Source organism: Arvicola amphibius, chromosome 9 (assembly GCF_903992535.2).
Source record: "Arvicola amphibius chromosome 9, mArvAmp1.2, whole genome shotgun sequence".
NCBI lineage: Eukaryota > Metazoa > Chordata > Mammalia > Rodentia > Cricetidae > Arvicola > Arvicola amphibius.
In genome coordinates this window covers 52,797,438-52,821,305 of record NC_052055.2, presented here as the reverse complement: position 1 = coordinate 52,821,305, position 23,868 = coordinate 52,797,438, and the positions used below count along the sequence as shown (strand labels likewise).

General features: G+C 44.1%; 1 protein-coding gene across 2 annotated transcripts in view; it reads right to left on the bottom strand.

Annotated features, from left to right (window-relative positions):
* Tmem117 (transmembrane protein 117) overlaps positions 1–23,868 on the bottom strand; it is a 429,197-nt gene that overhangs the window by 393,733 nt on the left and 11,596 nt on the right. The window contains exon 1 of one of the 2 annotated variants that reach the window (XM_038343080.1): positions 17,546–17,922. The exons of the other annotated variant lie outside the window; for it this stretch is intronic. The gene's annotated coding sequence lies outside the window, so the exon portion shown is untranslated. Of the gene's footprint in view, positions 1–17,545; positions 17,923–23,868 lie in introns of those variants that run through there. 2 annotated transcript variants of the gene reach the window in all.

The following is a 23,868-nucleotide window of genomic DNA, read 5'->3' as shown; positions in this document are numbered from 1 at the left end:
AGACCCTCCAAGCCTGACTATCTTCTAATCCTCAAAAAGCACAAAGCAGCAGGTGGGTTGGAATCTGTTACCACCTGGGCACTGAGGAATCAGCCAGAAGTAACAGTGCCAAAGCCCTGCCCTTCTCCCAGAGTTTCTTCATGGAGAACAAAACCAGATGAATATTTTAAATGCCTTTAGGATATACATAACTAGGCACCTAAGAGGACGTAGCTGAGGTGATGTCTCCATTAGTGGTGTGCGTAAGAAAGTCATTCTTGGCTGAAGGCGCTACCTCTAGGTCTAAACCCTGATGAACAAGAAAGAAGATTTCTCCAGAACACAGCCAGAGTGACAGCTGTGGAAACGACTTCATCAGAATGGGTAGAGCAGAGGCTTTCTGTGCACAGCCTGGGGCGACAATGACAGACTGAAGAGCGGAGCGGCTCAGAGCCTAGGACCAAATTCACAAATAGCCAGCTTGGCACAGAGGTTGAAGTGGAAACGGATAGCATTCACGGGGAACAGAGCAGATGAAACACCCAATGCTTTCTGTAATAACTGCTTTGAAGTTGGAGCACTGCAAACCCATCTACATTCTAACATTAAGAATTATGTACCTCCACTTTGCAAATTAGCGCTTCATAGTCTAGCTTGTGGAAGCTGAAGTGCACTTCCAGGGAACCTTGAGACTTGGTCCTCAGTCTCCCCAGGAAGGGGCCTTGTAGAATGAAGCGGCGGGGCTGCATCCCGCCATCCGGCCGCCAGCTAGCTTTACACCCAAAATAATTACACGGAAACTGTATTCTTTTAAAACACTGCCTAGCCCATTATCTGTAGCCTCTTATTGGCTAATTTTCACATCTTCCTTTAACCCATATTTAGTAATCCATGTAGCACCACGAGGTGTGGCTTACCAGGAGAGATCTTAACCTGCATCCATCTCGGAGAGGAGAATCATGGAGACTCACTATGGCGACTGCCTGCAGCGTCATAATCCCCAACTCTGCTTACTACCCAGCATTCTGTTCTGTCTACTCCGCCTACCTAATTTTCTGTTCTCTTAAGGGGCCAAGGCAGTTTTCTTTATTAATTAACCAATGAAAGTATCATAGACAGATAACTCTCCTCCATCAGGGCCTATCTGAAAAGAACAGCTGCCAGAGGCCTTGGCCCTCCCCACATCACACTGGCACCCACCAATGGTTGTTTCATGGGGAATTAGTGAAGAGCTCAGACTCACTCAAATTCTGGGTTTCTATGAAGGACAAATCCAGTCCCAGAGTTCCAGCGTAGGCTGTATCTGTACTACAACCCAACATTTCACCTGTTGTAGGAGGCCGCATGTTCGTTCCCGGCACCCAGAACCAAAGGAATTACACAGAAACTATATTTTTAAAACACTGCTTGGCCAATGACTCTAGCATATTCCTAGCAAGCTCTTACATATTAAATCAACCCATTTATATTATTTTACCACAAGGCCCGTAGCCTACAACAAGGTTTCAGCTGGCAACTTGTGTCTGTCTCCTATGGCAGCTCCATGGACTGCCATAGCTCACTGACTCCACGTTCTTTCTCCCAGCATTCAGTTTAGTTTTCCCCACCCAGGTCTACTCTACCCTATCACAGGCCAAGACAGATCTTTTTCATTAACCAATAAAAGCAAGACATATATAGAAGGACCTCCCACACCATTTCCCCTTCTCTGTTTAAATAAAAGGGAAGGTTTTAACTTTAACATAGTAAAATTACATTTAACAAAACAATTATCAAGCAAGAATTATAGTTACAATATTTATATCTATTTTATCTTTTATCATAACTAAAGAAAACTATAATTATAACTATTTTTTTATTTCATCAAAGACTCCAGAAGGATATAATATTACCTAAGTTAGCCGGGCAGTGGTGGCGCACGCCTTTAATCCCAGCACTCGGGAGGCAGAGGCAGGCGGATCTCTGTGAGTTCGAGACCAGCCTGGTCTACAAGAGCTAGTTCCAGGATAGGCTTCAAAGCTACAGAGAAACCCTGTCTCGAAAAACCAAAAAAAAAAAAAAAAAAAAAAAAAATATTACCTAAGTTAACAGGAAGTGCATTGTAAGTGACTTTTAAAACTATAGAATTGACAGAGATATCTTCCTGCCTGGACAGTCACCCAAAATTCTTTTGTATCATTGGGGCATCCAATCTTCAGCCTACAGGCCCATAGTATCCAACAGACGTTTCCATGAAGCAGGGAATTTCAAAGACAGTTTTGCCTATATTGGCAGTTTATCAGTCACATTTTTGTGTGTCGTGCAGAATGTCTGGCAGTCTCTTTCATGAAGCAGGAACCCCGAAGGACCATCTCACCTTTGGGCAAGTTCAGCAGTCATTTCTCTGTGGGTCCTGCATGTCCAGTTCATACAGCATAACATCAAGTAGTCCAGACAAGAGCAGTTTCTTGCCTAAATGGCTAACAAACTCCATAAGGAGCCTCTTCAATGTGCATCATCCTCTTGAAGTAGATTGGTGCTGCCAGGAGCAGATGTGTCTCATGTCATGAAAAGTCCTAATTTCTTAAAACATTTTAAATGTCATATTCTGTTAGTCTTTGAAGGTTTGAAGAATACCTATCCATCTGAAATATATCCCTGTACATCTAGAAAATCAACTAACATGACTAAAAGCTTGACTATTATAGATGACTCTCTATTAACCTATATTTCTTAATGATACATTACATTTTTAAATGAGCTGCACAAACAGAATACCTTAATCAAGAGAAGAAATATATATATAACAAAACTGACCTTAAATTTGTATCAATAAACCAAGATCCATACCAATGCAAAGGATTCATCTCTATATCATATCCCCCTTTAACTGTGAACAAACATTTATAAACAATCACCTGGACCTCCCACCCCACTCCCCTACTTCATCCTGCTTTTCTTTCTTCCTTTCCCAGTGACTACTCTCCTAAAGTTCTTATTCTTCTCAGAGTAGGTTGAGAAATGATCCCTCTAGAACAGTGTTTCTCAACCTGTGGCTCATGACCCCCATGAGGGTCAAATGACCCTTTCTCAGGGGTTGCCTAACACCATCTGAGTATCAGATTTTATATCATGTTTCATAACAGCGGCAAAATTACAGCTACGAAGTACAAACCAAAATAATTCTATGGCTGGGGCTCAGCACAGCATGAGAAACTGTAGAAAGAGTCGCAGCATTAGGAAGGTTGAAAACCACTGCTCTAGACTCGTGTGTTTGAATACTTGGTCCTCCACTCTGGTACTGTTTGGGGGGGATTGTGGATCCTCACTAGAAAAAGTGAATCACTACTGGGGGTAAGCCTTCAGGTCGTCCAGCTTAACTCCACTTCCCACTTCCCTCTGCTTCCTGATTGCACACCAAATATGGCCAGCTGCCTCCCACTCCTGGAGCCTGCCATATCTCCCAACCATGATGGACTGTGTCCCTTCTACAGTGTGAGCCAGTCTTTCCTTCCTTAAGCTGTATTTGCCAGCTGTTTCATCACTGCGAGGATAAAATGAACTAGAACTCAGCCTACAAGAAAGATCAAAGAACCACCCCTTGCTCTAAAAAGACAGAATGTGTCTTAAAGTGACTATTCTAGTCTTCTCTCACCATTCTCTCCTTGAGGGCTGGAGAGATGACTCAGCAGGGAAAGGACTTGCCATGCAAGCATGAGGTTGTGAGTTCAGATACTCAAGCTCCACATGAAAGCAAGTATAGCAAGTGCCCTTAATTCCCCCCTCAGAAGGCAAAAACAGAGGGGCATATGGATCCACAGAAGAAGCTGGCTAGCTGAAATAGCCATAGGCAAGCTCTGGCTCCACTTGAGGGCTCAATTAAGTGACCCAGCCTCAGTGAATTAAAGAGCAAAGGATGAAGACCACCAATCTCTTTCTATTGCTGTGCAGAGACACCGTGATTATAGAAACTCTTATAAAGGAAAGCATTTAATTGGAGTGGCTCACTTACAGTTCAGAGGTTCAGTCCATTACCACCATGGTGGGACATGGCAGCATGCAGGCAGACATGGTGCTGGAGAAGTAGCTGAGAGTAGTACATCTTGCAGGCAACAGGAAGTAGTAGTCTTTGACACTGGGAGTAGCTTGAGCATAGGAAACCTCAAAGCCCAACCCTATAGTGACACACTTCCTTCAACATGGTCACACCTCCTAATAGAGCCACTCCCTTTGGGGGCCATTTTCTTTCAAACCACCACAAACCCCCAGTGTCAATCTTGGGCCTACACACATATGAGGACACAGAGACTACATGCACACCACACACATGTACACATATGAAAATAAAGCTCTTTCTGAAAAGACAAGTGCAGTGTGAGAAAGTGGAAAAGCATACCTGCTGTAGGAATTCCTACCGTGTACGTGTTGGCATATTTGGTCGGTATGATAAATAACCAGACCAGCTCAAGAACAACAGGTGAGTAGAACATTCTGCCTTAGGGCCTCAGCAGTGAGCTGATTCCATTGGGGTTTCTGTCACTGCAGGAGGGGCCCTGCTCTGAGATCCCATGTTTGCAAGACCTGAAAGGCATACCACAAGGCACGCCAAACACGTAGCTGAACCTTTTCAATGAACCTGCTAAGCTGCATTTTTGCAGAGCCCTATAATTGCCCCCAAGCTGTCCTCCAGCCATTTAATTTTTCATGATGTTATTTCAACAACCTACACCGATTTGTTTAATCAGTCTTGGACACACTGCAGGAAGCAGCAGAGGTGGAGGGAGGGGCTTCCGCATCACAAATTCACAGTAACCATTGCTCTCCGGGGAATAGCTCCTTGCGAGATGCCAAATAGCATTTCCTCCTAGCAAACCTCTGAACCATTGGAGATTAGCAGCCCAAGCAGCCATGTTGCTTCCTGAGTTGGAAAAGGACAGCAGGAGCAGCCACTTAACCCCTCACTGAGGTAGACAAGGGCTTTAAATCTCTATGGGCTCAAGAGACCAGTGAGGAAGAGACTCAAAGCCTGCTGTCCTTGAAGCCCTTGTGTGGACAAGTCTACACGGGAACAACTATCTTGATCTCTACGTTCGCAAGGCCTGCCTCTACGAGGTCACACACATAAGGCTGACTGTGTCCAAAGAGACCATGTGCCCCATCCTCTCAGAGGACGGTGCTTGCTGCTAATCTGTGGGGAGTTTTCCAGTTCACTGCTTTGCTTCCAAGGTGGGAAAACAAAATCAGCAGGAATAGAAGGACACTATGGGAGATGGTGCAGACAGTCTGCAATATCCCGTGCGTGGATACTTCCCTACCCAAGCCAACGACAGCTGTCACCCTTTGACCAGGGTATTGGATCAAGACACTCATCATGAAAGCCCCTACTGGCAGCTACAGAAAAACAGATTTCTGAAAACGCTAACAAGAACTGAACAATCATTAGTGAAAACAAGTACTGTAAATATAAATGATGAATCGGAGAAAGAATGAATGATCTTTTTTCACGTTGTCAAGGAATTCATTATCTAATAAACAGTAAGAGCAGTGTATGTAATATAAACCTAGTGCTGTTTGTCACACCGGAGAAGCTTATGAGTATACTTTAATTATCAAGCAGTAGACAATGTTTTCCTAAGAATGAAAGGGTTATTTCTGCTCTTTCCCACTTGGGAAAATACTAATGGCCTGCCTTGGGAACTGGGTCGCCCCCCCCCCCCCGAGGGCAGTGCAGGCTGGCTAGCACCTTCGGTTTTTTCCAGGCTTTCAACAAACACTGATATTCGTGTTCTTTTTTCACAATCAGAATGCTTCCTCACAGTATGGGGAGCCTCAGAGAAGGTAGCATGGAATGGGAGGCCAGGTTGTTCACACTGAAAGACATGCAACCGATCCATCCGTATGAGTGCCCACAGCTGTTCTTGCCTCCATGCAGGAAGGCGCCAAAGGCTTTGGGGAATGGCTAGCAGGTTGGCTCAGTATCATAATGTAATGGTTTTACTGATTTGGGCTGAAATAACCCAAATCCTGATAATTTAATTGTTGTCATCAAGATCTCAGTAATCCTAGGTATTTTGACAGGTTCTGAATAGGAGATGGGGTAGTGAAGACGTATGAATTGAACAATTAATCTTTCTTTGTCCATACAACGTGTATCTAAGAGGACAGTTAGAAACAAGGAACCCGTGACCCTTTGACCATCTCTCCGTTTAGAAAATATGCCTCCCAAATGACTCTGCTCCTTCTGTTTTCTGGTGTTTGTGTTGAAACAGGGTCCCACTCAGCAGTTCAGGCTGAACCTGCACTTGTAGAAATCCTCCTGTCTCAACATCCCCAGCTGGAATTACATTCGTGTACCACAGTACCTAGCTCTAAAAATCAATCCTCAACAAAATATAATGGGATGTCTTTATGTAACTCGTTCTCATTCTAAGGAAACTTACTTGTACGTATTAATAGTTTTTAAACCCCTGTGTTTCTCATAGGAAAAGAAGTATGAAACTCTTATTTTGAAAGAAAGAAACAAACAAACAAAAATCAAAGAAAATCTGGCATTTTACCATCTCCACAAGAGGTGATACATTCCAGAGTCAGAATGAGACGGTTAAAGGGAACAATACCGCAAAGAAGAGGCCAGCTCTGCGGCGCTCTTGGGGTTTCCTTCTCTGTCCTCCCCACCCCACCCACAAACATCTCCTGTGCAGTCCAGGTCTTAACAGCAGAGAAAGAAAACAAGCTGCTATACCAGCACAGTCCACAAGACGGCGCTCATCGCTAGGAAGAGTGCCTCCTTCACATACACCCTGAACTTAAAACTGACTTTTTATCATGAAATCTCTTAGAGAGGAACAAACCTTTGAAGTAGCTCTAAAGGAAATTTTAATGTCATACATTAACAATTAATGTTTCCAGAAAGTGAAAGCCTCTTCAGTAAAAATCAGGCATACGATTATTAGTATATAATATATAAATATAATAATATAATTAATATATAACTAATATAATATAGATATTAGGGGCTATGCAAACATGTAATTTAAATTTCATAATAACCAAATTAAATTAGAAAATGAAAAAATAATAATAACCATAGATTAAATTTTTAAATGAAACTGATATTTTATTTAATCCATGTCTAAAATATTTACATTTCTGCATGCAATCGGTGTAAAATTAACAACAAAGCTTTTCTTGATTCCTTAGTGTGATTCTGCCTTCCACTTCACACCTGCACATCCCAGCTGCTCAACAGCAGGTGGCATGCCTGAGAGACACTTCCCCCAACAGTGCACACCTGGAGAGCCGGACCCATGTCACTCAACACCAAAGCTAACGCCTGACCGCTAAGCAGACATCCAGCCTGTATTTCTTAGAGCACGTAAAACATGCCTGCAGAAATGTAAACAGACTTTCCCCGCCTGCAAGGCAGGGCAAGCGCGTGATGTTTCCTGTACGCAAAGCAGATGAAAACAACCCCTCTTCACCTCTATAATCTTTTAATTGAATAACAGGCTATAAGATAAATCCTGGCCCTGTTTAATTACAGCTGTCTTATTGACACTGTCTAGCATAAAATACATAATGGGAAAGTGTAACAGAGCAAAACCTGCAAGCTCTCCGATAGAAGGCGGATAGTGTCGTGTGTATAATAAAATAAACAAAGCATTAAAGAGTGGGTTGAGCCAGCTTTTCCTCACGTTAAGGATCTTACACTTCTCCACTGAACCGCTGACACAGCTGGAGTTTTCTGAGTCATAGACACAAAAGGTGTAGAAATGCACAACAAAAGAGGTTGCTCGTTGAAACAAAAGAATTATTAAAACTGAGAAGGGCAGCTATCTTTTTGTTTTTGAGACAGGGCTTTTCTGTATAGCCCTGGCTGTCCTAGCACTCATGCTGTAGACCACACTGGCCTTAAACTCAGAGATCCGCCTGCCTCTGCCTCTGCCTCTGCCTCTGCCTCCCGAATGCTGGGATTAAAGGCGAGCAAGGGTAGCTATCTCACTCAGATATAAGGTCCTGAAAGTTCTGACTTGATTTTTCTGGTGAGAGAGCAAGTTCAGAAGGAAAGCCTTGCTTCTTTTACAAGCCATGCTGGTGAGAGCAGGGAAATGCAATCGCTTTGCCAAAGTGCAGCACGGCCACAGAGATCCGGCTGGAAGACACTGTGTCTGAGTCTGCAGGCAAATCTTCAGGGATCCTGCACCCAGACTCGGGGCGCCATGCTAAGTGATGCTGAGCAAAGTCTTCCTGTCAGGCGGAGCGTGCAGACTGCACCCAGAGGGGTAACACAATTCCTTGCGACCCCTAAACACCTGTAAACCCCACATCCCACAAAATAGCTTTGAAACTAGATTCCAGATAGGAGGCAAGCTGGTTTCCTTTCTGCGCATGCAAAACAAAATATAAAATTTCAAGTTACTGACAAACAAAAGTTATTCGAGTTCTCTAATCCTATGACAGAGGTTTATACCGTAACATTCAAGTGATAAAATGTTATTCAAGAAGTTACGAAAATTAATTTTTAAAAAGACATACTGATTGGGACCAACAGGATAGACCAGTAGGGAAAGGTGCTTGCTGCCAAACTAGAAAACATGAGTTCAATCCCTGGGACCAACATAGTAGAAGAGAACGGATTCCCACAAATTATCCGCTGAACGCTACATACGGACTGTGGCGTGTGCATGCGTGCGCACACCACCCACACGCAAACACGTGCACACACATAAATAATTTAAAAAATAAGGTAAAGTTTGCAAATTTACAATTTATGGGAACCTGAACTCAAGCCTAATTATCTGATCTTCAGTTTGGAGACCTGAGGACAGGCCCTAGTACTTCATTTTATAGATGAGAAAACGGCTTTCATACTAAAACCTGACGAAATGAGGAAGTGCAGGAAATGCTACGGACACACGCTGGTGATTTGAACGGGGCTTCAATTTTACTCTTACACATGGTACATCCTGTGACCCCATGCAAACAGGTTGCTTTCCTAAACCACAGGGAATAACCGTGACAGTGCTCCAGCCAAATGGGACCTGTAGTTCCAGCGGCAGTGAAGTGAGCCTCCCTGGGGCCCAGCGGGGCTTCTGTAGCAGCTTGGCTCTGTGTGTCAGCAGCTCTCAATTATTCACGATAATCCTGAAAGGTTGGGAGTGGGCCACTGCCAATGCAGCAGAAACTAATTAGCATTTCCCTGGGTTAGATAAATCTGGGTTAGAGTAAACTGAGCTGGTGCATAAATTATACAATGATAAAACCTACAGGAAGGAGCCCAGGCTCCTTAAGATACAACAATGGAGTACAACAGAAAGATCAGGAGTCCAAACTCTCAGATCCAAAGTGAGGAAGACGCATGAGGGGCACCTTTCCCTACTTAACCTGCACACACGGAGAACTTCTGTCAACAGGAGAACTCCTTGTGTTTGCTCCTTAGGAACGGGGCCTGCACTGGGTGATCATGCACTTGGAGATCATGCTAACCCGGCAGGCACAGGGCCTGGATCCTTACTCTGACAGGGTGACTGAGGGGTTGACACCACAGCAGACTAAGGCAAAGGCCACGCTGGGAACTGGTGACCCTAAGGGACACTGTTGAGCATGTTCATGTTCTAGGCTCTGCCCCCAAATTGGAGTGTTTGACCTTTCAGCAGGAAGATCAGTCCAACCAATGTTACAGTTGAGGTAGGAAATAAAAAGAAAAGAATTGAAAAACACATTTGAGAAAGGAATTCCATTCTAAATGGTCCTGAGTGACTCTAATGGAAATGAAAAACGCACAAGACAAGCCGAACCAGCTGGGCTAAACTCAGGTACCAACTTCCAGTATCTTAGAAGAAAGCAGGAAAATGTGGCCAGGAGCCTAAGCAATGAGGGCTAGGACAGACAGCAGCAGCATCTCTGCAGACTCCAGCTTGCCTATACATGCTGGCTTCAACCGTCTAACTCCATCACACACACACACACACACACACACACACACACACTCACTCACTCACTCACTCACACAAAGTTTAAGCAGATCTCAAGGCCTCAAGCTATTGTATGTATTTCATTTCTTAAAAGCAGACTATTTAATAATAATAATAATAATAATAATAATAATAATAATAATAATAATCGAGGGCTGATTGTGTCTATTACTTGCTGCACAAAACTATTGAAGCTGCCTTGTTTTATACAAAGAAGATTCAATGTGGTTCTCTTTAACTAGGTGGCCCCTCTGGGGCTCTCCTATTGCCTCAGCAACTCCATATCAAATACCCAAGGCTACTTTTTTTAGTGGGAAAGTGTTCTCCTCACCTACATCCCTAGAGGGGATTTGCTCACCTGGCCTCACTCCTTCCCACTGGGTCCGATCTGATACCAGCACTGCCCTCCCCAGGTGAGAAATCTGAGTGCAGATTCTGCCGGCGAAGGAGCCAGTACATCATCGGATCGTAGCTTTAGTTAACTCAGCTGATGTGAACTACTGGGTCCTGAGCTCACAAGGGACTTAAGCTGAGGATAAAATCACATAAAAAAATGCAATTCTAACTCCCCAAGAGCCTGTATAGACTCAACACAGAAAGATGAAGTAGCATAGACTGGAAAAGTAAACTATGTTAGGCTGTCCACAGGATTTAACACTGTTTTATTAGAACTTCTGACATGGTACCTCTGAAAAAAGACGAAGTAAAATCCAGAATACCTTCCTATTTAATGTTCTTAAAAAAAAAAAAAAAAAAGCAGAATGTTCTCTTTTGCTTCATCCCCTCTTACAATGTTATTGAAGTAGAGGAGTTCATCGTCGGGGCCAGAGAGATGGCCAGTAAAGCCAGACCCTGACTGCCAAGCCTAGTGACCACATGCCAACCCCCAGAGCTGCAAGTTGTCCTCTGACCTCCATACTGGTGCCAGGGCATGTGTGTGAGGGTACATGAGAGCATACACACACGCACACACACACACGCACACACACACAGAGAGAGAGAGAGAGAGAGAGAGAATAAAGGTTAACAGAAAGTCCATCTGATCCAAATGGAAAAAGGAGGATAAAACACTCACCATTTACTTAGTAAGAGAAATAAGAAACTATGGAAGAAAAAGAACAGCGGAGAACCGAGCAAAGAAAAGTCAAAAACAAGACTGAGCAAGGCCAGTGAGAGGGAGTGTGATCGCCCAGGTCAGATCAGAACTAGGACAGACAAAGACAGGCATGCAAACAATTGCAACTCACTCGCTAGTGTGACCAATGATCAAAGCGTTGTCAAGAGAGAAAGAAAAAGCAAATATATGCTCTACAGCTTGAATGTGGGTGAAGGGGACAAAACCCACAAAACTTAAATAGCTGAAGTTTGGAAACTAATAGACAATATCTTCTTTTTTTAATTTTTAAAAATTTTTTAGTGATTTTATTGAGCTATACGTTTTTCTCTGCTCCCCTCCCTGCCTCTCCCCTCCCTTTCAACCCTCTCCCATGATCCCCGTGATCCCCATGCTCCCAATTTACTCAGGAGATCTTGTCTTTTTCTATTTCCCATGTTGATTAGATCTATGTAAGGTCTCTCTTGGGGTCCTCATTGTTGTCTACATTCTCTGGGATTATGATTCGCAGGCTGGTTTTCTTTGCTTTATGTTTAAAAACCACTTATGAGTGAGTAAATTTGATAACTGTCTTTCTGGTTCTGGGTTACCTCACTCCATATGATGTTTTCTAGCTCCATCCATTTGCTAATAGGCAATATCTAAGTCTCAGGATGAAAACAGGAACAAGGAGAAGAAAGAACCTAACTGCAAAGAATGAGACAATGAAAACTGGTGGGAACTGTACAGAAAGAAGAGACGTTTAAAATATTTAAACAGAAGTAACTGAAAATGACTGCGTTGCTTTCATTTTGAGATAAGATTTCCTGTAGCCCAAGCTGGCCTATGTAGACAAGGATGACCGTGAACTTCTGATCCTCCTGCCTAGACTTCCCCAGTGCTGAGTTAGACCTGTGTGTGCCACTATGTCTGGTTTTATGCAAGTGTGGGGCTCAAACTCAGGGCCTCCTGAATCCTAGGCAGGCACTCTACCAAGTGAGCTACAACATCATTTTTCTTTAAGCCTTATTTTTATTATGTGTTTATTTCTGTATTATATATATATATGTGTGTGTGTGTGTGTATTATATTACATGTATTGTATGTGCCATATTATATATTTATCTCTGTATCCGTACTAATGTCACCTGTGTGCAGATGTCCACCGAGGTCAGGAGAGGGCAACAGATCCTCTGGAATTGGAGTTACAGAAGCCTGTGAGTTGGACCCTGAACCCAGGTCCTCCGGAAGAGCAGCAAGTGCTCTTAACCACGTTTTTTTAATGTCATAAAATGAACAGAAACGGTTTCTTGCCTCAGTGTAACTGCAGCTTTTGGCTAATTTCCATGGCCAGAAGAAGAATAGCAGGATGACTTTTAATTAATTTCAGTATCAAAATTAATTATTAAATGGGAGCTTTATTAGAGCCATGAATCTGAGTGCTAAGAGTACTTGATTCTTCAATATCATACATTAGAGATAGCAGAATTTCAGATATATTTGTAAAATGTAAATAAACTCATATGCTAAAGCTTTCTGATTAGATTCTCAAACAAATAATTAACTTTCTACATAATCCCTGTGTGTGCATAGCATAGCACTTGATAAATACGACAGCACATCCCTTGCTAAGCTACCAAGCCTAGGAAAGTGAGATTCTCTTGATATTTAAATTCTGGGGCGGCACTTTGAGAACTCAAGAGAGATGCAGCTCTAGGTGGAAACTGTTACCTCTAATTATCCTTTTAGGACATTCAACCACTCTGTCTGAAGCCCCTTCTGTCTTCCCCAGCCCTCATCCCTACTGAGCATCCCTTTCCAAGGTGCTGTCTCCTGTGGCATCTCTGATGCAGGTCCCTGCTAACCTCACCTCTGACTATTTCCTACCCTTTAAACTCTGGCTTATAATCTTTATTTCACGACATTTCCGATTGCCATTCAACACTCATTTCTACCATCTTTTCTTATTTTTCTCTCTTTGCCAAGAAAAAAGGCAGGGAGGGTAATAATCACTGCCTTTACAGAAGCTTCATAATACTATTTAAGGTACTGAGAATTCAAATACTAGCTACATGGCATATTTTTTTTAAAGGTAAAATATAGTACCTGAAGCTAGAACAAGGGTCAGGGTACATTCTATTTTCTTAGCTTTTCTAGCTTAACTCTTTAAGTGGGGTAGTGTCAACAAGCCACCCAATGTCTGCCCATGCAGGGCAAGCCGCTGGATGTCTAAAAGAAAAAATGCAGGCAGGAATTTTTCCCCTGCTTCCTAATACCTGCTGTGTCACTGAGCCCCACCCCGCCAGATGCTCACACCGCCTGAGTCATAGCTTTCCTATGGTTAGAAGCTCAGACGCTTACTTCGTGTATTTTTAGAATGGTATCGGCGCTCGGAACGATGCTCTGTGCCAGTCTGTTTTCCAGCCAGCCCTTGATCACTACAGGATCTGAGCCAAAGATGGAAACTCATGAAATTGCCAAGGTTGAGACGGGAGGCAGGTGGTTCCGAAAACAGAGGCTTGGGGATTAGTCACAACGCCATAGAAAGATGAGTTTGCCATCATTACCATGTAAGGCACACAATTATAAGATTCCTTAATTACCTCACATGCTGACCAAGCAAGGAAAGAATGAAGATAGCACCTACAGGAGGCTTATATAATGTACATATTCCCTCCCCCCCACCCCGTCTGAACAATACCCGGAAGAATTGCTAAAGACTCATGAGGGCCTAAAACTTGTGAACAGAGAAGATAAGGATGCCTCAGCAAATGCTAGAAATTTTCAACAACCCTGTATGAAACAGTAATCAAAAATCATCATCTCAGATCAATGGCAAGTCAATCCATTTCTCAAATGTTGCACAACTGCACTGTAATAAGTTATACGTCCGCACTAGTCTCCTTCATGCAGATGGCCAGATAGCCAAAGACTGTGTTGATTTCCAGCTGGAAACCCTGATACCAGTGAGAATGGCGCTGCCGAGACAAGGCAGTCCTTGACACCCTCCATGCTCACCCAACCATGGACCGTATTCACAAATATGGGAGACAGGCAAGGGGGTGAGCGTGACCAGGATGTATTATGCACATGCATGCTTGAAACTGCCAAAGAATAAATCTAAGAAGAAAGTTTGTTTTTTTTAAAAAAAAAAAAAAGATATTAAGCCCCTGGAATATGCAAGGTGATAAAAGTGTATACAAAGACAAAAATTAGACAAATTGGAAGGGCAAATCTTATGTTGAGATTTGAAATGTAGAGATAAAGTGGAAACCGAGTGACAGAAAATGAGCCATGTCACGGAAGAGAAACATTTGGAGTATTGTGAGAGCCCGCACTCAGTTTACATCATAAAGAATATTCTCATTTGCCAACTATGTCCGTCACCAACGGGGACAAACAGTTGCCCATGTCTTGCGCAAACCATAGAGTCAAGTACTCTTGTTGCTCTCTTTCATCTCACTGTGACCTCCCAGGACACGTTTTTTGACAAGCATGACTCAGAAAGCACCAAGAACTGTGTATGGCGGTCGTGTTAAATAGTGCTAAATGAGTTTAAGTTTAAAGTCTTGATGGCTTCTTTCTTTAGGGGTGGATGGAAGGTACAGTCTTTAGAACCCAAGATGGACCCACTTATCGAGGGAAATTTCCTGGGGCGATTTTAAGTTTTGGTGTTGTTTTGCTTTGTTTCACAATGAATTCAAGTGACTTCATAAATGTATAACTATACTGATCATTTCTTCTTTTATCAGTTTTGTTCAATTATGCCTATAAAGAAATGTGTGGGCAGGGAAAATGGCTCAGTTGGTCACATACCTGCAAGCAATGACAATGACCTGAGTTCAGATCCCCAAAACCCAAGAAAAAAGACTACAGTAGTCATACGCACCGGGGTGGAGGTAGCAGAAATAAGCAGATTTCTGAAGCTCGCTGGCCAGCTGCCTTAGCAAAACTGACGAGCTTCGGGCTCAGTGAGAGTCTCTGCCTCAAAAATCAAAGGTGGTAAGTGCTAGGAGAAGGACAATCAATGTGGACATCAAACCTCCAAATGCATGCGGTTCCCAACCATACAGACTCTCTGTCTCTCTGTCTCTGTCTCTCTCTCTCTCTCTCTCTCTCTCTCTCTCTCTCTCTCTCTCTCTCACACACACACACACACACACACACACACACACGAAGATTTTTAACACAATAGCATCAATGAGCATTTCCAAAAGTTTCTGCCTGTTTAGATTTGCACTGATATTTATTTCTCTTTAATTCTTGATATGGATAATTTGTATTTTCTGTCCTCCTTCATGATCAGACTTTGTATCATTTCCTAATCATAGTAATCTTTTCAATAAATTAACATTTGGATCTTTTCATTTCTCAGCTTGTTTTTATTTCATTTCGGTGCTTGTTTTGGTTTGGGGTTTTAAGGTCTCATCCGTCCCAGACCAGCCTTGAACTAAAGGCCCTCACCACTCCAGTGCCTGGATTTAGGCAGTTCTGGAAATGGGACCCAGGGGTTTGTGCATCTGGCCAAGCCCTCCACTAACTGAGCTTTCCAGACCCTGTTTTTATTCCTATGTTCTCTCTGATTCTCATACTTGCATTTGGCTCCGTTTGTTTGTTTTTTAACTCCATTCAGATATAGGAATCCCTTAAGATGGAAATGGAACAAAGATTTTTTTTTTTAAAAAATCTCTGTTCTTTTCAGCTGTATTTAAAATATCAAATTAACTCTAAGTGCTGCTTCTGTTACATCACATCAATTTATATATGCCTTCATATCAAACTGACTCAGAAGCTTAGTGGCTTTCTGGGCTGGGCAAATGGCTCAGCATTCTAAGAGCACATATTGTACTTGCAGAGAGCTTGTGTTCAGCTCCCATCACCCACAATAGGTAACTTACAGCCCTCTATAACCCCAACTTCAAGGAATCTGACAGCTCTCTGACTTCTGAGAGCCTGAGCATACTCACATACACACACACACACACACACACACACACACACACCACCACCACCACTACCACCACCACCACACCACACCCATAATAAGAATCTTAGAGGTTTTCGGGAATGACGGTTGCATTCTTTGTGCATACCACACCTCCACTGAGGCCCCGTCAAAGGCTTTGTCCCACACCTCCATGCCCCTGCCATGCAGGCACAGAGCAGAGCACCGGTCTTGAATACTGCTGGTTACAAGGAAGACAGAGGCAATATGGATGCTCCAGAAAAGCTGCTCTGGCTTGGAAATGCCACCGGGTACCCCTGCTCTCACCTGACAAGCCAGAACACACCACAGACCAGGAACGACAACCCTACCCTGTGTCAGAAATGGTGAAGCAAACATACCTAATGAATTGCGTGAGTGACTAAATTATACCCTACAAGACTGTATCACTGCTGTGTCCCCCATGCCCGGAGCTGCCATGCCACGGCACAGCCCTCTAAAAGCACTCCTTTTATGAATGCAAAAACATCTTCTATCGAGCCCTCCTGCAAATCTAAGGCTAGCATGTGTCTAGACCTGCTAAACTATTGAATTTAGAGATCTTCCCCACCCACTGTCGACAGCTTTCTGTTTGGGCTGTCAGCTACAGTCCAGACACTAAGTAGGTGTTCTGGCCTCTTAGGCTTGGCTTGCTAAGCACTGTGTTTACAAAATGCAGTGTCTGGGACAGGATTCAGCAATGTTACAGTCGTAAAGCATGAGAACAACCTGGAAATAAAATGTAGGGTCATTTTGGGGGCCTCTGCTCACAGTCCGGCGGCTGTGGCAGTCATGGGAAGGAGCCTGGGAAGGGCCCTGGCACCATCGACAGTCTCCTCCTCATGTGGCCAGAACATCTGGTCATGCCGAGAAAGACTTTTCTTTCTCTGTGTGGGAATCCGAGAGTCACAGCTTTGAAGGACAATTGTGACTGTCCCCATCTGCTTCCTCCAGCATCTCCTTCAGAACCTCCCCTGCTCCCAGTCCCAACACAAAGCAGCCCTGTGTCCACGGGCCAGGCACAAAGAAGGGACACTCCTGAGAAACATTTAACTCATGCAGCATCCTTGGAAATGAAGACAGAATAAGGGCAAGTTCAAGGCTAACCTGGGCTTCATAATATAAATAAAATTGAGTCTAAAAAAAAATAAACCAAAAGCTTTATTTCCCGAAGGAAGGATGAGAGCATCGCCGGCCCTACCATAAAGAAGGCCAGGCTGTGGAGTTCCTAGGAAGGAAGGAATTCTAGATGGGAAGCATTGATTGTATCCCTCCTAGACACAGGACACCATGGTGTCTCTCAAATGCACTTCTCAAAATGCACATTACATCAAATGTCTTCTCAAATGCACATTACATTTCGATTAACAAGCGAAAAAGTTATAGGCAATGTTATTTGCTTATTAGTGATCTCCTTTCACTTCCTGGGGAAAAAAAGATTTTGCAAATGAATTCCTCCAGGCTGACAGTCTCACTTTCCCTACTTCTGCTATCCCTGGGCTGGTTCTGCACGAGCCTGTGACCTCTGCTGCTTACCAAGTGCTCCAGACTCATCCAGCCTATGGCTTCTGGGCTTGCCCCATGCCCTTCATCTGATGTGTTCTCCCAGAAAGACACCCAAGTGGCTGCTTCATCTTCTTCAGGTCCTTATTCAAATGCCATCTTAGTAGAGAGAGAATTCTGCCATTCCCTGCTTCCATACCCCACTTCCAGCTTGTTCGGTTGCCACAGCATTTTCTGTCCTCTGACTTCCAGACGATGGCTTATCTATCTGTCCGCCTTTGCTCACTATGATACAAACTCAACACAAACAAAGCCGAGATTTCGTTTTTCAGTATTAGAGCCCCCAAATGTAGAAGATGCCCGGTGCTGCCTGGATGACAGACATCAAGCCTATACTGAAGGTTCGTGACCTTGGCAAATCATTTGAGACAAATGGATAGGCAGGGCTCAGAGCAAACAAGTTCAGGCAAACAGGAAGCTTTGAAAAGAATGCGGAGCACTGATTCCCTTACAGCTCAGCATACGTGTCTGAAATGAACCCGCCTTCTCGTGGTCTCTCCTGGTATTACAATAACCCAAAGTAAACGTTCATCTTTCTAAGCAAATTTGGAGAATAAAGCAGGAGGATCAAGCGAGAAGTCAAGCTTCAGCGTTAGATGTAGATCAATGCAGCGGCTTTGATATATGACAATATATGACAGGGATGGGCTCCGAGAACAGTGACCTTCAGTGAAGCTGTTACTTTGTTTAAAGCAGGAGACCGGCTGGGTAGTTGTCTTAGCTGGGTTTTCCTCCTTCACTCTCCGCCTCCATCCTCACTGACGCTGCTTCTGGAAGGAGCTCAGTTGCTGAGTCCAGGCGCTGGCCCACCTGTGGCACTTTGCTGCCTCACGGCCAGTCACCTTTCCTCTAAACCGCTGGGATTTTTGTCATCCTTGAGATTAAAGACTCTTAATGTGTTCCTTGATTTCAGTTTTAGCTTTTCTCCAGAATAAGCACATAGCATTCTCGATTTAGATTTTAAGACAGGAAGGTATACATTCCATACCTTCCGGGTTTCCTGCCGTTTTGAGATTACTTTAAGACCTTGAACACGGTCTTCGAGACCCTCCATAACTGTGGTTTGTTTTACTTTTTCCTATTTTATTTATTATTTTAAGGTACTTGTTTGGTTTCTAATGACAGAGAGAAAGAAAAGGTGTGGATTTGGGTGGGCAGGGAGCTGGGGAGATTCTGGGAAAAGCTGGGGGAGGGGAACTTAATCAGAATATATTGTATGAACTATTTTCAATTTAAAAAAAATACAGACCTTCCATAATTTTCCTTGACACTTCCATTACTTGCTTCCCATCTAACTGAAGCTGCTGATGCAGGAACATCACACATTACCACAGACTATCTGGTCCCTTCCTCCTCCACAGCACATGGTCACCAGCCTGGCTTGGCCCCCTTTCCACTGTAACAGACTTTCTGCTGGTGTTGTTCACACCCTGAGACTTTGCATCCTCCATTCCTGACAGGGCCCAGTGGAGAAAGGTGTAACAAGGATGCTCTGGCCAAGCTCATTCATCCCGAGAGTCCATGATTCCCAGCAACTCATGCTGCATTACTAAACCTCCTTCGCCCATTCCTGATGAGAACAACGTCTCGAAGTTTCAAACTGGATGGCCTACTCCACTTCTCGGCAGTTATCCCTTGCTGGCACCGCAGTGGCATTACAGTACTGCCGCCGTGCGTCTGTGTCCGAGGCTCCTCCTAAATATACCCATGTCGTGGGTTTATGTGCTGAGACCTTCTGTAAGTACGGCATCTAACACGGTCACAAACAAGTCCTGAAACATTTGTCAGGAATATCGGTGACAGAATGCTTCTGTGAAACAGGGAGAAACTGGGACAGCCATAAAATGAAGAGGGTTAAGGTTAGAACATAACCTCCCCGAACTGCTGAAGCAGGTTCAACCCTGCACACTCAGGCCCGTGTGTCCACTCTTAGCTGGCTTATCCTGGCCATGCCCTCAAAGACAACAAAGTGCAATACGTGTGCGCTAGGCAAAGGGAAAATATTGGTCTGTCATCACATTCCTCTCAAGCTGAAGGAGCGTCTGCCGAGAGTGGGCTCGCAGAAAGCACCTCTGGAGTTTCTCGGAGCTCCACAGTAAAGATGGTCTCTGCCCTGAAACTGGGACCTTCCTGCCAGGTCAAATGACTTCCTAAATAACCCAAAGGAAGGGGCTGTCAGGTGGGGCTAATGCCAGAAAGCTCTGGACTTGGACAATGTGGAGCAGAGCCGTAGGGAGTGGCCTGGCACGACCCACTCCTAAGTCAGACAAGGCCAGCCGCTACCAGTTCGCCATCTGGAGTCCCTGAAAGGCTTCTGTCTGGAAATCAGATTTGAGTTTAGGTTCTAAATTTGCTGCTGGCTATTGTGACGACCTTGGAGCCGGGGAAATGAACCTGTGTGTTTTTGTGTAACCATCAACAATAACTCTGGATCACGCTCATTAGGACCCAAATCAAAACCACAGGAGGGCCTCTCCTGGCACCCACACCCATAACCTGATATTCACGGTCAGGAGCAGGCAGGTCCTGCTATTTTGCAAACCTCTACTCTGATCCTGGAAGCCCCTGCATCTTGTGATGGCTTCTCTTTGTCCCCTTCTATCTAGAATCCCTCATAGCAACATAACCCCTTGTGAGAGCTTTATCCCACATCCTCCTACTCACCATCCACCTAGCAAATTTCCCTATGAAGGGACCAAGACCGCCCATTGTTGTCTCGGCTCTCACTCTTGTTAGTCCACAGCACCCCCTGAGTAGCACACTATTTTAACTCCACGAAAGTATCTTTCAGACTGAGTCTAGTTACAGCAGTGAGAAACGGGAAGGGAGGAAAAGAAAAGCAGGCCAGGAAAAGAAAAAAAAGGGCAGTATTCGCTCAAATAACACCCCTGCTTCAGTCAGGAATAATTACCCTATGTTGGAAAAACAAACAACGTACAAATTCTAAATAATCCAATAAGCAAGCTCTCTTCGCTGCCAGCTTCGCCACTTGCTATTACACGAGCTGCCAATTTCTACCCTGGCCAGGTCCACCTCATTAAGAGTGATCTGGTTTTCCTCTTACTGGGTATATGAGTCCAGCTGTCTGCTGCCATTCCATTTGACAGTTGTCCCCATAAGGATGGCAAGGCATTGCCTCCCCCGAGGGAATGAGGAGTGGGAGGCGAAAATCAGCGTGGGAACAAAGAGTCCCTTGACCGTGAATGACTCATCTCAACCAACCTAGAGAGCCTTCCTGGTTAATAGTTGCTGAATTACAACACTCTACCTGAGTATTAAGTCCTTGAAACACCTTTGTACTGAGTTTGTAGTCTCTCCCCTACAGGAACTGGAGCACAGCAGATTCTGCCCTGAAGGCTGCAGCTGATTGCCTTTTAGTGCTAATGGATGTGCCTCCAGACTGCAAGCTAATGAAGGCACCTCACAGGCAGGTGGGAGGGCACAGTTAAGCTGGATTTGCAGCCTTGCCATCTCTTCCGGCCACTGAAGAGAAAGAGCATTACAGTCATGGGCAGTTCTTCTATAAAGGGCTCCACACCTCAATGACCCTTTGTGCAACACTGAGCAACAAACTTAGGGCCACACACATGTGGGGAAAGTGCCTACCACAGACACCTGCGCCCACCCTCAACAGCTCCCCCACACACACACCAAATTCCCCCATAAAGAACAACAGTCTGTTGATTTTTTTAACGGGCCAATTATTTTTCAGTTTGCTTCCCCTAGCCTGTTTCATACATCTACATAGCTATATATTCGAGCTTTGCTTTGCTTCTCCTACCAGAAGGACGCGCCAAGCTTGCCAATACGGTCTTTAGGCATCTCTACCCCTGAAAGTACTTTCTCTATAGATTGGAACTGAGTATTGACAATTCAAGCACTTTCAGAAATGAAGACATTAATGCTCGGGATAGATTTGTTGAGCATGAAGGCGGTGATATCTTTATAGAACTGTTGTCTCCAGTGTCAAGTACTTAATAATACTGAAAGGACAAAGTTGAGAGCTCTGAACAGGGTAAGTATCACTTGCAGATCTGTAAATGAGATAGATACGGACATAAGGGTTCCTCATCATCTTGATCATACACTGAAAATCAACTGTTGATTTTTCTGCTGAGCAGTTATGAATATACTTTCCTACATGCATGCTAAGTACTATGATACACCTAAGGGCCATTCCTCATAAGCAATAATGAATTTATTATTCATGTATTATTAGTGAGCTGTTTGGATCTCAAATTAACGCAAAGAATTCAACCCACACCCGTATCATTATACTGAAATAATGTTTTTTCCAAAGTACTTGATTTTTCACAGCTTAATAATCCCATATCACCATGACTACTTTGCCCACATTTTCCAGAATGCCTGTCTTTTCTATTTTAAAGTAAAACCAAAGATCTAGTTAAAAATACAAAATACAGTATTCAAAGCCGACTTAAAACTCTGCAGTAGAGACAAGCAGGCAGTCAGCATCGTTAAATTCCTAAGCTGACGAACACTGTTGCCACTCTCTCTTGATTGTCTTCGATTACAATAACATAAGAAAAAGACTGGAATTACTCTTCTAAAGCCACATGATATAGTGAAATTACTCCCCTCAAAAAACAAAAACTTTCTGTTTACAAATAAAACAATGAAAAGCACAAAGAAAACAATAGAAAACAATAGAAGGCCGTTGATAGTTTGATTAGATAACATAATCGTAAGACTGCTAGGGCCATCTAGTTCCGGTTCTCTTTAGGGGTCTAGAAACCAGCCCTCTGTTGTCACAACCCTTTTAAAAAAATAATCATGATGTTTTTAATAAAGCTTAGATATCTTGGGGGAAACGAAGAGGCTAAGAATGAAGATTCTCAACTGTAGCCAAACAGAGACCCACAGTCCAGGGTCCTCAGCTCTGAAACTCCAGGCCCAAGTTTATACCAATATGTCAGCAAGAGCTTTTAGTGGCAAAAACTAACCCCAACTCCCACAAGGGCTGTTTTTAGCCCTGACTTTCCCTCCCCACATGCTATCTGCAGAAACAGACGTCCAGTTGCCATTCACACTCTCAAGTCCGAGAGTGCTGTATCTAGCTGGGTGACCTGCTGAACGTAGGAGCATGCACTGTATTTTAAGGAACGAATCTGTCCTCGTGGTTTGTTTGGGAGGAGAGCAATGGCCCAGGAGAAGCCTCGTGAGACATGATGCAGAGTCTTCATGACACATGGCCACTGCCTGCAGCTCCCCAGGAAGCAGAACCTTCTCTCTCCTCCATCGGCCCCAAGACACTCAGACTGCTGGGCATCCCACCCAGTCTGCCCTAGCTACCTCCAGTCTCACTCTGAGGCTCACACCTCAGGTTCAATCAGCTCTGGAAGTTTCATATTCTCCCCTCGCATCCTGCTTGATTTCCCATTGCTCCATTCCCCACTGCACACTGGCCTGAACACTCTCACACTAGTTAATGGGACCTCTTTAATTCCCAGGCCTCCCCTTTATAACCCCCCCTCAGATTCTGCCTCATCAACTCCCTCAGTAACTAGCCAGTTTTTCATAGTTTGTTCAGATTTTCCCAAAACTCAAAGAACATAAGTCTAAAGTCACAACACTAGCATTTAAAGACCGAAGAACTTAAGAGCCAGCCAACCGTAGCACTGTCTCTCTGACTCTTTCTTAGAACAAGCCTTTCACAGCCTCATTCCAGACAAGCCTTTCTCCTCTTACCATTACCAAGCCCATACTTAAAAACCTGAATCATCCTTATCTCTTTGCTGACACCACTGTTTACCCGTGCCCTGACCTCTGTGTATTTCTTCGTTCTTCTTTCTTCAGATCCTTGATTCATTGGTCCATGAGGGTGGAGGGAGCAGAAGCAGGGAACAGGGTTCTGATGGCTGTTGATGTGATAGAGATAGCCCTCTAGAATATGACTTCAGTGAGTCAAATCAACTTTATCCCAAAGTATAGGAGATACATAGGACTGGGAAATCTAGGGAAAATTCTAATTTGCATTAAATGGCACATTCCTATCAGAAGATTCACATGTGGTCCCATAGCAAAGCCCCTAGTACGAGTCTTAGTTACCCTATGCAGTGCGAAGAGCAGCAGGGGGAGGCTTCTAGCAGGAACCTGTGCCAAGGGTAATGCTCGAGATAAATCAGGCAGGGAGGCTTACAGACAGCTTTCAGATAAGGTCAGTCCTCCAGGCCCAGAGACAGTCTCCAGAGAGAGCAGGTAGCGAGCAGGAAGTCTCGCTGGGGAGGGAATCCCTCATGTTGCTGAGCTTTGGAGAGAGCTGCCAGACCATAAAA